Raw genomic sequence first — 12238 nt, forward strand, 5'->3', positions numbered from 1 at the left:
TAAATGTGAGAAAGACAAATCAAGCAAGCGGAACAACCATATCGAGACAGATATAAAATCAATGCGGGCTAAAAACACATGATCATCAATGCGCTTCTATGGGACAACAGAAAGAACTGACGACAACGAACAAACCACTGTAAGCGCTCAGAAAAACGCAATTTTTTCTTCACAGCGCTTTTTTGGATTAGAAAAAAAATTTAGAGAAGAAACACAACTGTGCGCGCTCAAAAAACCTCAATGTTTTTTATCACAGCGCTTCTATGGACAAAGAACAAATGACGACAACAAAGAGAAACGTTACTATTTTAGGCTAAAAGACAAGACAAAATTGACAAACAACAATAAAAATGACAAATCAAGCGAGCCGAACAATCAAATCGAGACAGATGTAAAATCAAAAAGGCCTAAAAAACCAATGATCATCAATGCGCTTCTATGCAACAACAGCGACAACTGAGGACAAAGAACAAAGCACTGTAAGCGCTCAGAAAAACGACATGTTTTCTTCACAGCGCTTCTTTGGGTTAGAAAAAGAATTTAGAGAAGAAACACAACTGTGCGCGCTCAAAAAACCTCAATGTTTTCATCACAGCGCTTCTATGAAAATACAAAAAAGGATGACAAAGAATAACAACAAAGGAGAACCTAACTATTTTAGGCTAAAAGACAAGACAAAATTGACAAACGACAATAAAAATGACCTTAGAAAAAGGCTCATAGGGACACAAAAGATATGAGAAAGACAAATCAAGCGAGCCGAACAATCAAATCGAGACATATGTAAAATCAATAAGGCCTAAAAAAACCAATGATCATCAATGCGCTTCTATGCAACAACAGCGACAACTGAGGACAACAAACATACCACTGTAAGCGCTCAGAAAAACATCATATTTTCTTCACAGCGCTTCTATGGATTAGAAAAAAATTAGAAAAGAAGTATAACTGTGCGCGCTCAAAAAACGTCAACGTTTTCATCACAGCGCTTCTATGGACAAACAACAAAGGATGACAAAGAACAACAACAAACGAAAAACCTAACTATTTTAGGCTAAAAGACGAGACAAAATCGACAAATAAACAAGAATAAAAACGAGAAAAAGAAAAAGCTCATTAGGACACAATAAATGTGAGAAAGACAAATCAAGCAAGCGGAACAACCATATCGAGACAGATATAAAATCAATGAGGGCTAAAAAACCCATGATCATCAATGCGCTTCCATGGGACAACAGAAAGAAGTGACAATAAATAAACCACTGTAAGCGCTCAGAAAAACGCCATATTTTCTTCACAGCGCTTTTTTGGATTAGAAAAAAAAATTAAAGAAGAAACACAACTATGCGCGCTCAAAAACCTCAATGTTTTTATCATAGCGCTTCTATGTACAAACAACAAGGGGTGACAAGGAATAACAACAAAGAGGAACCTTACTATTTTAGGCTGAAAGACAAGACAAAATTGACAAACAATAAAAATGACTTGAGAAAAAAGCTAATAAGGACACATAAGTTGTGAGAAAGACAAGTCAAGCAGGCCGAACAATCAAATCAAGACAGATTTAAATTCAATAAGGACTACAAAAACAAATGATCGTCAATACTCTTCTATGGTACATCAAAAAGAACTGAGGACAACGAACATACCAAAAACATCAAATTTTCTTCACAGCGCTTCTATGGATTAGAAAAAAAGTTTAGAAAAGAAGTATAACTGTGCGCGCTCAAAAAACCTCAATGTTTTTATCACAGCGCTTCTATGGACAAACAACAAAGGATGACAAAGAACAACAACAAATGAAAAACCTAACTAATTTAGTCTAAAAGACGAGACAACATCGACAAATAAACAAGAATAAAAATGAGACCAAAAGCTCATTAGGACACAATAAATGTGATAAAGACAAATCAAGCAAGCGGAACAACCATATCGAGACAGATATAAAATCAATGCGGGTTAAAAACCCATGATCATCAATGCGCTTCTATGGGACAACAGAAAGAACTGACGACAACGAACAAACCACTGTAAGCGCTCAGAAAAATGCAATATTTTCTTCACAGCGCTTTTTTGGATTAGAAAAAAAATTTAGAGAAGAAACACAACTGTGCGCGCTCAAAAAACCTCAATGTTTTTTATCACAGCGCTTCTATGGACAAAGAACAAATGACGACAACAAAGAGAAACGTTACTATTTTAGGCTAAAAGACAAGACAAAATTGACAAACAACAATAAAAATGACAAATCAAGCGAGCCGAACAATCAAATCGAGACAGATGTAAAATCAAAAAGGCCTAAAAAGCCAATGATCATCAATGCGCTTCTATGCAACAACAGCGACAACTGAGGACAAAGAACAAAGCACTGTAAGCGCTCAGAAAAACGACATGTTTTCTTCACAGCGCTTCTTTGGGTTAGAAAAAGAATTTAGAGAAGAAACACAACTGTGCGCGCTCAAAAAACCTCAATGTTTTCATCACAGCGCTTCTATGAAAATACAAAAAAGGATGACAAAGAATAACAACAAAGGAGAACCTAACTATTTTAGGCTAAAAGACAAGCAAAAAATCGACAAACAAACAACAACAAAAATGACCAGAAACGACTCATTAGGACACAATAGATGTGAGTAACACAAATCAAGCAAGCCGAACAATCAAATCGAGACAGATTTAAATTCAATAAGAGCTATGAAAAACCAATGATCACCAATGCGCTCCTATGGAACAACAGAAAGAACTGAGGACAATGAACAAACCACTGTAAGCGCTACAAAAAACTCATTTTCATTGCAGCACTTCCAAAGAACATTGAAAAAGAGATAATAACGACAAAAAACAAGAAAATAGTGTCTTGAATTCAATCAACGTATTTTATTTGAGGATTTGAGCAAACCAGAACACATTCAAATGTCTGAGAGCTCGTACCTCGTCTCACCCCTAATCTGACAGGAACAAGTAGGAAATAGAAGTAAATTAAATGATAAATGAAGTTTGCATGAGAAAGTGGTCCCAGCTTTTGAAGCAAATAAAATCATCAAAATGAAGTAATATGAACAAATAAAATGTTTTTAGAAGAGCAAATTGTCAAATTGTTGTAGGAACTGCAAATTGTTGTCACATTCAGCCGAAAGTGGTTAAGCCCAAAATGAAATCCCAATTCGCAATAAAACGGTATGCTGTAGAGCAAAACACCGTTTGACATGACGAATTTTCGAACTATGAAACAAAATAATGGCTTAAGGAACTAAAATTCCTACAACTAATTGACACACAAATGTTACTATAATCAAATAGAGTTCATTTTGATAACGAATGTTTTATATATAGCACATCTATTGAACAAAGCAAACAGAAGAATGAAAATGAAGTTAAATGAATGTGAGTAATAAATGCGGTATGGTTAGAGGAACAAAGCGGCTCATGGAGAGGACAATGCTAATAAAGATAGAGTATAGTTAATTTGGTTGCAGGAATAAAGGAACTTAACCAATAACGGGTATGCTGAAAAGCAAAACACCCATTGACAACAAACAGTATGCTGTAGAGCAAAACACTGTTTGCAATGATTAATCTAATTAAAAGACCATGCTGTGCAGCAAAACGGCCCAAATATCAATATTCCTGCAACTCAAAAAACCCAGGGGTGACCAACATTAATTTAAAATACTTGATAAATGTTCACCAATAAATGTGGCAAAGAACCAAAGAATAAACTCGACACTTAATCGTTAAATATTTTCGAATACGTTAGGGTTCTTTATGAGATAAGCACTGGACAGGTAGTAAAAGTAGTAAAGCGAGTTAAGTTAAATGACAATCAAAGCAATTACTTAGTAATTTGAAAGGAGGAAAGCAGTATGTAGATGACAAAAATGCACATGACGCTTATTTTAAAATGGTGAGCTGCGGATGGATAGCAAGTAACACAAAGATAATGCAATCTGGTTAGTACGCAAAGATGAAGTGATCTGTGACCTGTTAACTAAATTAGACAAAAAGAAAATCCACTTTGCAGTGAAATATTTAAATGCAATCAAGCAACTAAAAATAGTTAATTTTTTTTCAGAAAGACCTTACTTGCTTTGTTTTATCAATCAAAGCAAGGGAGAGTAATTATGAAAAAATATAAAAGCGAATCAGAACTACTTCTAGAATGTAAACAAGAATATAAAAGAATGTAAACAAAGAATGTAAACAAAGATTAGGGGTGAGACTGTTTAAAACAAACGTGAGAGAACAGACTATAAACATCTGTTATTGAAGCAAACTATGAGATGAGCAGACCACTGTTTCTATAATAGATAAAAAGATGCAATTATTATTGTTTGTTAAGCGACAGCACAAAAGTAAATGATTGGAGAGAATATTAAAAGCTGAAGTTTTGTTAAGAAGCTTTGTTAAAGTAAAAGCATAATAAATCAAGCGTTAAATTTAGAGAAACAGTATTATTGTTAGCAGTAAATAAAATGAACAACGCACAAATAAAGTGAACACAACGCAACACCATGATCAACATCAATTAAAGACATGAAAAACTAAATGTCTAAGCTAAGAAGCGAAATAAAGTTAAGCTAAATTAAAGTGAACTAGATTTTTTTGTTTTTTTTTTTAATTTTCTAAAGCAAATTATTAATTTCTAATTAGTTAAACAGAACTTAACGTGAAGATAAGACATGTTATAACCGCTGTTTGAGCTAAAAGGCATAAGCTTGAATAAAATCAAGATTTTTTTGTGCTTTTTTATTTTCGAAAGCAAATTATTAATTCATAATCAGAGAACACACTATAAACATCTGTTATTGAAGCACATTATGACAGAAGCAGACATTTGTTTCTAAAGCAGATAAGCAAGTCCGATTACTAAGAGTTGTTTAGCAATAGCACAAGAGCAAATCAATGAGGACATGCATAAGCTAAATTAAATACAAGATATTTTTTGATTTTTTCAGAACTTTTCTAAAAAGATAAAATCTGATTAATAAGAGTTGTTTAACAACAGCACAAAAGCAATTGATCGGATAGAATAATAGTGGAAGAATAGTTGAGAAGATCCGTTTAAATTAAATAAAAGCATACTAATTCAAGCGCTAAATTTATTGAAGAAACAATATGAGAAGATTTTCGGATGTTTTCTTTTGACGTAACAATTTAGAAGTTAAAAAATGGATCATTAGGATTACTGCTGTAGTCAATAACACATGCCTTGCGAATGATGTGATCACAACACTTACACAGCACTTTAGCGAACAGACCAAGATATTTTTTATCAAAATGATAGATTGCAGAGTCTCTCCTAAAGTGACACCTCGAGACCCAGGATGAAGTCGAATGATATTCATTCGGAAAATTAGATCTCGGCATATCATTAAACTTGACTAATTTAGCACCATTATCTTTTTTCAAATGGTCACCCCTGGGGAACAACTGCAAAAAGAACACAACTTGCTGTGGTCTTTTAGCGGGCAAATGCGATAGGAGGTTTTTTAAGTTTTTTAACATGTCATCTTCTGCAGTTGAATTTAGATCATTACCACCTAAGCCAACTATTATGAAACGAAAATGAGCAACTTTGTGGAATATTTCTCTAAGGTGAGATATCTTAGCACCTCCTTTTACATGAAGCTCAAAAAGATGCGCGTACGGTTTCAAAATTTCATAATGACTGCAGCTTTTGAAACAATCGCGCATATTTGAGTCACCAATGAAACAAATTTTCTGGTTTAGCTCCATTCCATTGTCAATTTGTTGCGCAAGACGTATACTGTAGTCTAAAGTCGTTTCGTCTGTTCTCATGATACCACATCTGAAGTCCGGGTCCATTCCTCAAAACAAACAAAAAAATCATTAAAAAGTATTAAAAAAGCAAGAGCTGAGAAATTTCAAAATCCATCCCAAAAATGTCAAAAAAAAACAAGCGCATAAAAAAACAAAAGAACGAAAATTTTTTTTTGAAAAGAGCGAAAAATAACAAAAAAAGTCCGACCTAAAAAAAACATACCACGTATTTAACGTTTTACTCAGACACCATTGAGTCAAACATTTCTGCAAAGTTATTGAAACGCAGTTTATGCCGCAAACAAATATATAAAAAAAAACAACCAGGGACAAAACAAGAGTGTCGAGAAAGTGGATGAAAGTCAAAGAGGTCGCGGTAAGGAACAACGGTTTTACCTGGCAAATTTTGTTTGCTAATAGTATAGGATCTTGAACTTGAGTCAAAATTTTTGACAACAATCCGCTCACATATGAAATAAACTTGACTTCGATTGACGACAACAAAAATGACCAACTCGAATATAGGCATGCTATCAGATGATACAGAACTTATTAGGACATCATTCGTACTATACCTTGTCCCCCTTATCACAGCGTGTTTCGAAACTAACGCTTCGTCGCAACCAAAAAAAATTTTGTAATCAAAATCAGAGTCAAAAACAGTTGAAAGATGTTTTACTGAAGAGCCTGGAAAATCATGTTTTTTGAAAGGTGGTGAATGACGCCAATCATTAAACTGGCAAATTTGATGTCGCAAACTTAAACTCTTACATATATTTTTAAAATTACATATATTATGGGTCAATCTTTTAAAAAATTGATGTTTTCTCTCATGACGAAGCACACTCTGATAAACAAAAGGACCGGAAGCGCGTAAAACATTTGGGTAGTGTATGAGGCGATGTTGTTTGAAGACTACACTTGAATCAGGAAACAGCTCCACGAACAACGATAAGTGTTCATCTAAAACAGAAGGGTGTTCGTAAGGTGAGCAGTGTAAAAAAAATCAGGGAAATGAAAAACACCAACGGATAAGAACAGCAAGAATGCTGTAGTCTGCTTCGCTGAAAGATGGGCTCAGAAGGTACGCAACCAAGTCGAAGTATTCAAGCAAAAAAATCCAGATGTCATTCCCACATGGAACGAGGTCGTGGACAAGCAACGGCAAGAAGCGGTAAAGTGTAAACATCTGATCGTATTTTTCTTTCAGAGTCTTTGCTGTTTTCTCTTTGATTCTAAAAAAATATCAAAAAAATCTCAGAAAAAGATTACCTAACATTTATTAAAAGAAAACAATTAACCTCTCTTCGGTAAATTCCGATGGTTTACCGTCCACGTCGCGGCCATAGTCGAAATTGTTTAAACGTTCATTTAATTCCTCTAATGTGAAGAAACCGGAAACAAAAATTAGGTTGTGTAAAACAATTTTAACAGTGTGCATTAGGCCACCCTGGAAAATATCATGGTGCAAATCGGCCGTAAAATTTTTATAGGGGTCAAAAAAACTTGTTTCTAGACTGCATAAATTTTTTACCCCCGAACCTTTTACAGCAACATCATTTTGGCATGACTCAGGTGTTCTAAGTTTTGCAACATTCTCTTCGAAAACCGAGGCAAAATCAGACTGCGGCGTAGTACACTTTTCGCAACACGAACCCTTAGAAAAGCTTTCGACAAATCCAAAAACAGCATGATAGGCAAGATTATCAGCAACAAAGTTCATGTTCTTCCCCATAAGCTTCAGTTCATGTCCAGCGTTTGTAGTTACGTTAATACCTGTCACCAACTTTCTCAGGTCATTCCTTATTTTACTAAGCACGTTTTTAAAACCGAAAGATTTTACATCAAGGTAGGGTACCAAAGCAACTACAAAAGTGAATTTCATATCAGACAAAATCCAGGGTGGTAAATTTTTCAAATTCCAGTAAAAGCAACCAATTTTATGAATAGTAGTTCTCGATCCAATGGGGTTCACGGGCTCAATTTCATCAAAGTAAAGCTGCAAAGATATACGGAAAACTATTTCACCATCGTTACCGCGGGCAAACGTATCAACATCTGCTATTGCTGTGCTATTTGTTTCCAGTTTACCTTTTGTTTGCATACCATCAAAAAGGGTGCCAGACTTACTGAGAGTGTGGAGAAACTGGTCGTAAGTTAAACAAACGTTGAAAATTTCATCGTGAACTAGCACGACATTTTTTAACACCTTTGTTATTGAAATAAACTGACCGCAACGTTCAACTTCTTTATAGCGAGGAACACCATTAACATTCTTAATTTCGAACTGTGTGCCAAAAAAAGATCCTCAGGACTAACAAAACATGACTCCTTCGTAAGAACACGAAGCAATTGATATTGACTTTTCGGCGATTCTTCAACAGAACAAGACTCAAGCAATTTTTTAAAAGTTTCGTTTTCTGAAACCTCTGGAATTTCAGTTTGTATTTTTAAGAGCGATAACTTAACAGTCTCAATAAGATCATTAGTGATATTTTCAGCAGCAGATGCAAAAGCGAAGCATTGGTTCCATGTTAACGCCGAATTTCTTAAACTATGCAAAAGAATATCTGTAGACGAAAACTTGAAATTTAACCTTTTGAGCCTAGAGTCGAAGTCATTGACACCTAAACTAGAAATTTTTTCGTTCGGATCATCCTCTTCTAATTCATGGTCTAACATTTGTCCACCTAACACTTCCTGATCCTTTTCGCTTGCGACAGGTTGTGCGCTCTTATGATTATCTCTTACATGTCTGCGGAGTCGAAATAAGCTACTGAACTCTCTCGAACAAAAACAGCAAAAAAGAGTAGAGGAAGATCCATGGGCATTACTCATATGAAAATGATAATTTAGAAGCGTTAAACCATCACATTTACATGCAGGTTGCTTACAAGTAAAAATTTCCAATTGCTGAAGCGAATAAAAAAACCTATCACGCGGCCAGTTGTATATAGTCACCGGTTTAGAAAGGTTCTCAGTTGGTAACAACATTGGCAGCGACTGAGAACAAAAAGGAAAGTCCGGAACAGTTGTGTCATCAGAAACAGGAGTGTTGACAATAGATTTTACAGCAACTTTTGCTGCTTTTTTAATTGAAAACGTAGATTTACATCTCACAGGCTCCGCAACAGGATCTAAATTAAAACCGTCTGTTGAACCAACAGCTGAGTCTTCTGAAACTTCTAAAGCCAATTTGCTGCGTCTCTCTACGGAGAGTTGATAGATGTGTTCGCGCATGTGAGATGCAAACTTTGTGAAACTTGCGAAGTCTCGAGCGCAAAGCGGACAAATAAACACCGCTTCTAGTTTATGATTCTTAGTTAAGTGGGGGATGAACGAATTTGAATCTAACAGAACAGAGCCTGTCTGACAAAACTCGCAAAATACTTCAATTAGTTTATTGTCACATGAAAAAGGGATCTCCTTTTGAGTTTTGATGCGCTGCGACGACCTAGCTTTGCCTACTAAATTATCCATATCTTCACTGTTATCAGCTTCCGTTTCTGTAGGAAAACCTGAAACATGGGAAACGTGGGTCTCATTTGTAATAGCGTTTGTCATGCTATTATTTTCAACCAAGACATTATCAACAATTTCTGATCCATTGACCTCCTCGATATTATAAAACTCAGCATTTCTTGATGCATTGATCTGAACATTTTCATACACTTGATTTTCAGCGTCATCCAAAACACTCGAAACATTTACTTTTGATAATCCACTTCTTGTTTTGCTACTGCATAATATTGCATGGTCTATATTAACCTTTCTGGATACATGATGACTTACATGAGGGCATAAGCAGTACTGATTATTCTCACCAAAAAAACCTTTTCCATAAAAAGTTGTTAATTCTTCTCCCGTCTCAATAGGACTGCATACTGATAGAAAAACCACACCTTTTTTTTCCTTTAATCTGCTTGTATTTGCAGTTTGACCTGCAGGAATGATTCACGAAAGATAGTGGACCTTGAAGTGAATAAGAAACTTTATTAATGTTGACCACTGAGAAGTTCAATTTGAAATCTATGTTTTCAGGACAGGATGCCAGAACACCATGCAATCCAGGAATAATCTCTCCAACTTGAAAATTTTTTTTTGCCACAACTTTATAACCACAATATCCACGACTTGAGTCTTCACTAAATCTAAGATCTTTTTCATACGAAACAAAATTAAGAGAAACCTGATACAGTTCATCCATATACTTATGCAAAGCGGATTTTGACGAGCAACGAATTCTTTCATCTTTCCCTATTGCTCTGTGACTTCTGGCCTCATCACTGTCCACATACTTTTCCAACAAAACCCAGTCAGTACTCGCAACTTCGTAATACTCTTGAACCATGTGCTCAATTTGTGAGAAATTCGCCACTTCAGATCTGAAGAAGAGGTTCATGAAGACCCTGTGAGTCGGAGTTAAAGCTATAAAAATTGACCTCTTCTTCAACTACCAAATTTTGTGTTAATTCTAAACAAAAATCAGAAACCAGAATATTACAACACTCAATGGAAGCAGTTTTAGTAGCAACAGTAGATGCATTCAATACAACCCAATCCAACATTTTTAAGTTAGCGGTAGGCTATCAATTAGTTTTCTTTGTCAACTTCAACGTTATTCAATTGACGTACAAATGCGTCAACTTGAGTTGGTACGGTTCCGCCCATAATTTTGAAGAGAACCATTTGAATATAGGACCAAACAATGCTCGTTGCTTCAGGGTATTTTAAATTCAGCACATAGAACAGTCGGAAGGCGATGTCAACAGCTTCAAAGACATTGGAGACCATAAGCACAGATTTTGGTCCAACGACAAACACCTGAACACAATTTTCTTTTGAAAAGAGAAAAAACGATGAACCTTTATTTTAAATATAACTGCGAATTGGAGCAGAGTATTGTGCCCACTTTATGCTGACGCGATTCAGCCTCAAGATTACCGATGTCCTAAATATTGAACCCACGCATTAAAATTAGAAGCCAAAACACTTGCAAAAAAAACCAACCGATATTTCCACAATGAACGCATTACGAGCGTTTGTTATGAGCTCCGCAACCGTGAACCGCTTCTCTTTACCAACCGATTGTTTAACCGGAAGAAGTAACGGCAGAGCGCGGAGCGCAAACACGGGATCGCTCACTAAACAACGTGAAAATTGAACGTTAGAAGCCTACAGCAAATTAAATTGACATATATTAAATATTACAGTTCTGAGCTTTTAGAGAAGTCAGCTTGTCCATGCTTTCCCTTGGCGGCGCCTTCTCTGCGAGAAGAATCAATTGTGGCACCACCGGTTGGAAAACATGAGAAAATGTTTTCTCGCTGAAAGAGGGCACCCATAACCGGAACTCAGATTTCACCTAAACCCATTTTACAATTTAGAACTTAATTTTTTGTAGGAGAGGCGATCCACCAAAAAAACAAACTTACTTCCTCAAAGCACCGAAAGTCAAGTCCGATTGTAAACAAATAAAGGTCGTAATCAATCACGCCCCGTGTCTGCAACAAAGACTTTCTGTCCGCAAACGTCTCCTCACGCTTTAGTGGATAGTCGATGCCCTCTCCTGAGAAAACTTCAATTAATTTACCCAATTCTATGGGCTCCTCGTTTACCTCAGCGGATTTTCTGATTCGTTTTGGCGGGGGTGTTTCTACGAGCAAAGCAAAAAAATAGACTACTCGAACGTTCTGATTATTTAAAAAAAAGAAAAACAGGAACCTCCATTCTTCAGAAATAATTTTTTGCCCTTCGCTCTAAGGGTTTTTAGGTGCTCTTCAAGCGCCCCCGATTCCGGATGGACACGACGGACACCATTTTCGTACGTCGCATAGTACGGTTTGAAGAACACGGACTAAACACAAATACTATTTGAAGAAAATAACCAAAAACAAGATACAATACTAAACGCAAACTAACAGCAGAATTGGAGGCATCAATTGACTTCAACTCAGGATACGTTTCGATGGCAAGGTTGGCGTATTTGATTTTTGTTTTGTTGCACGGGGTTAGTGCTTGATCTGTAGGCTGCCTCTAAAATCATTTCAATTTTCAGTTTTAGATCTTAAGTCTTCTTTTCGATTCAAGTTATTACTTTTAGATTGAGGATTTCAAAAAAAAGAAAAGAACGACAGCTACCTTTACCATTTCTGCAACCAGCACGCGATTAAATTCACGGAGGCCAGCAGCTGATTTGAGATCCAGAGCCTCAGTCAACCTCTTGAGTTCGCTAGCCGTCAGCATAGAAAGATTTTCATTGCTAGCTGTAGATGTCGTCTCTACATGCAATGGACTTGGAGTCTCCGCGTTTACAACTGGCGTTCGTGGCGTGTCTCCTCTTTGCTTTATCAGATCCTTGATCTCGATAATGGCTGGATGGGGGAAACCCATACCAGTCAGATCCTCCTTGCTGAGACCAACGTTAGGAAACTTCTTAATAAATGAGAGACACCAC

Source organism: Convolutriloba macropyga, unplaced genomic scaffold, assembly GCF_964194025.1.
Source record: "Convolutriloba macropyga unplaced genomic scaffold, txConMacr16.3 SCAFFOLD_1003, whole genome shotgun sequence".
In the NCBI taxonomy this organism is placed as follows: domain Eukaryota; kingdom Metazoa; phylum Xenacoelomorpha; order Acoela; family Convolutidae; genus Convolutriloba; species Convolutriloba macropyga.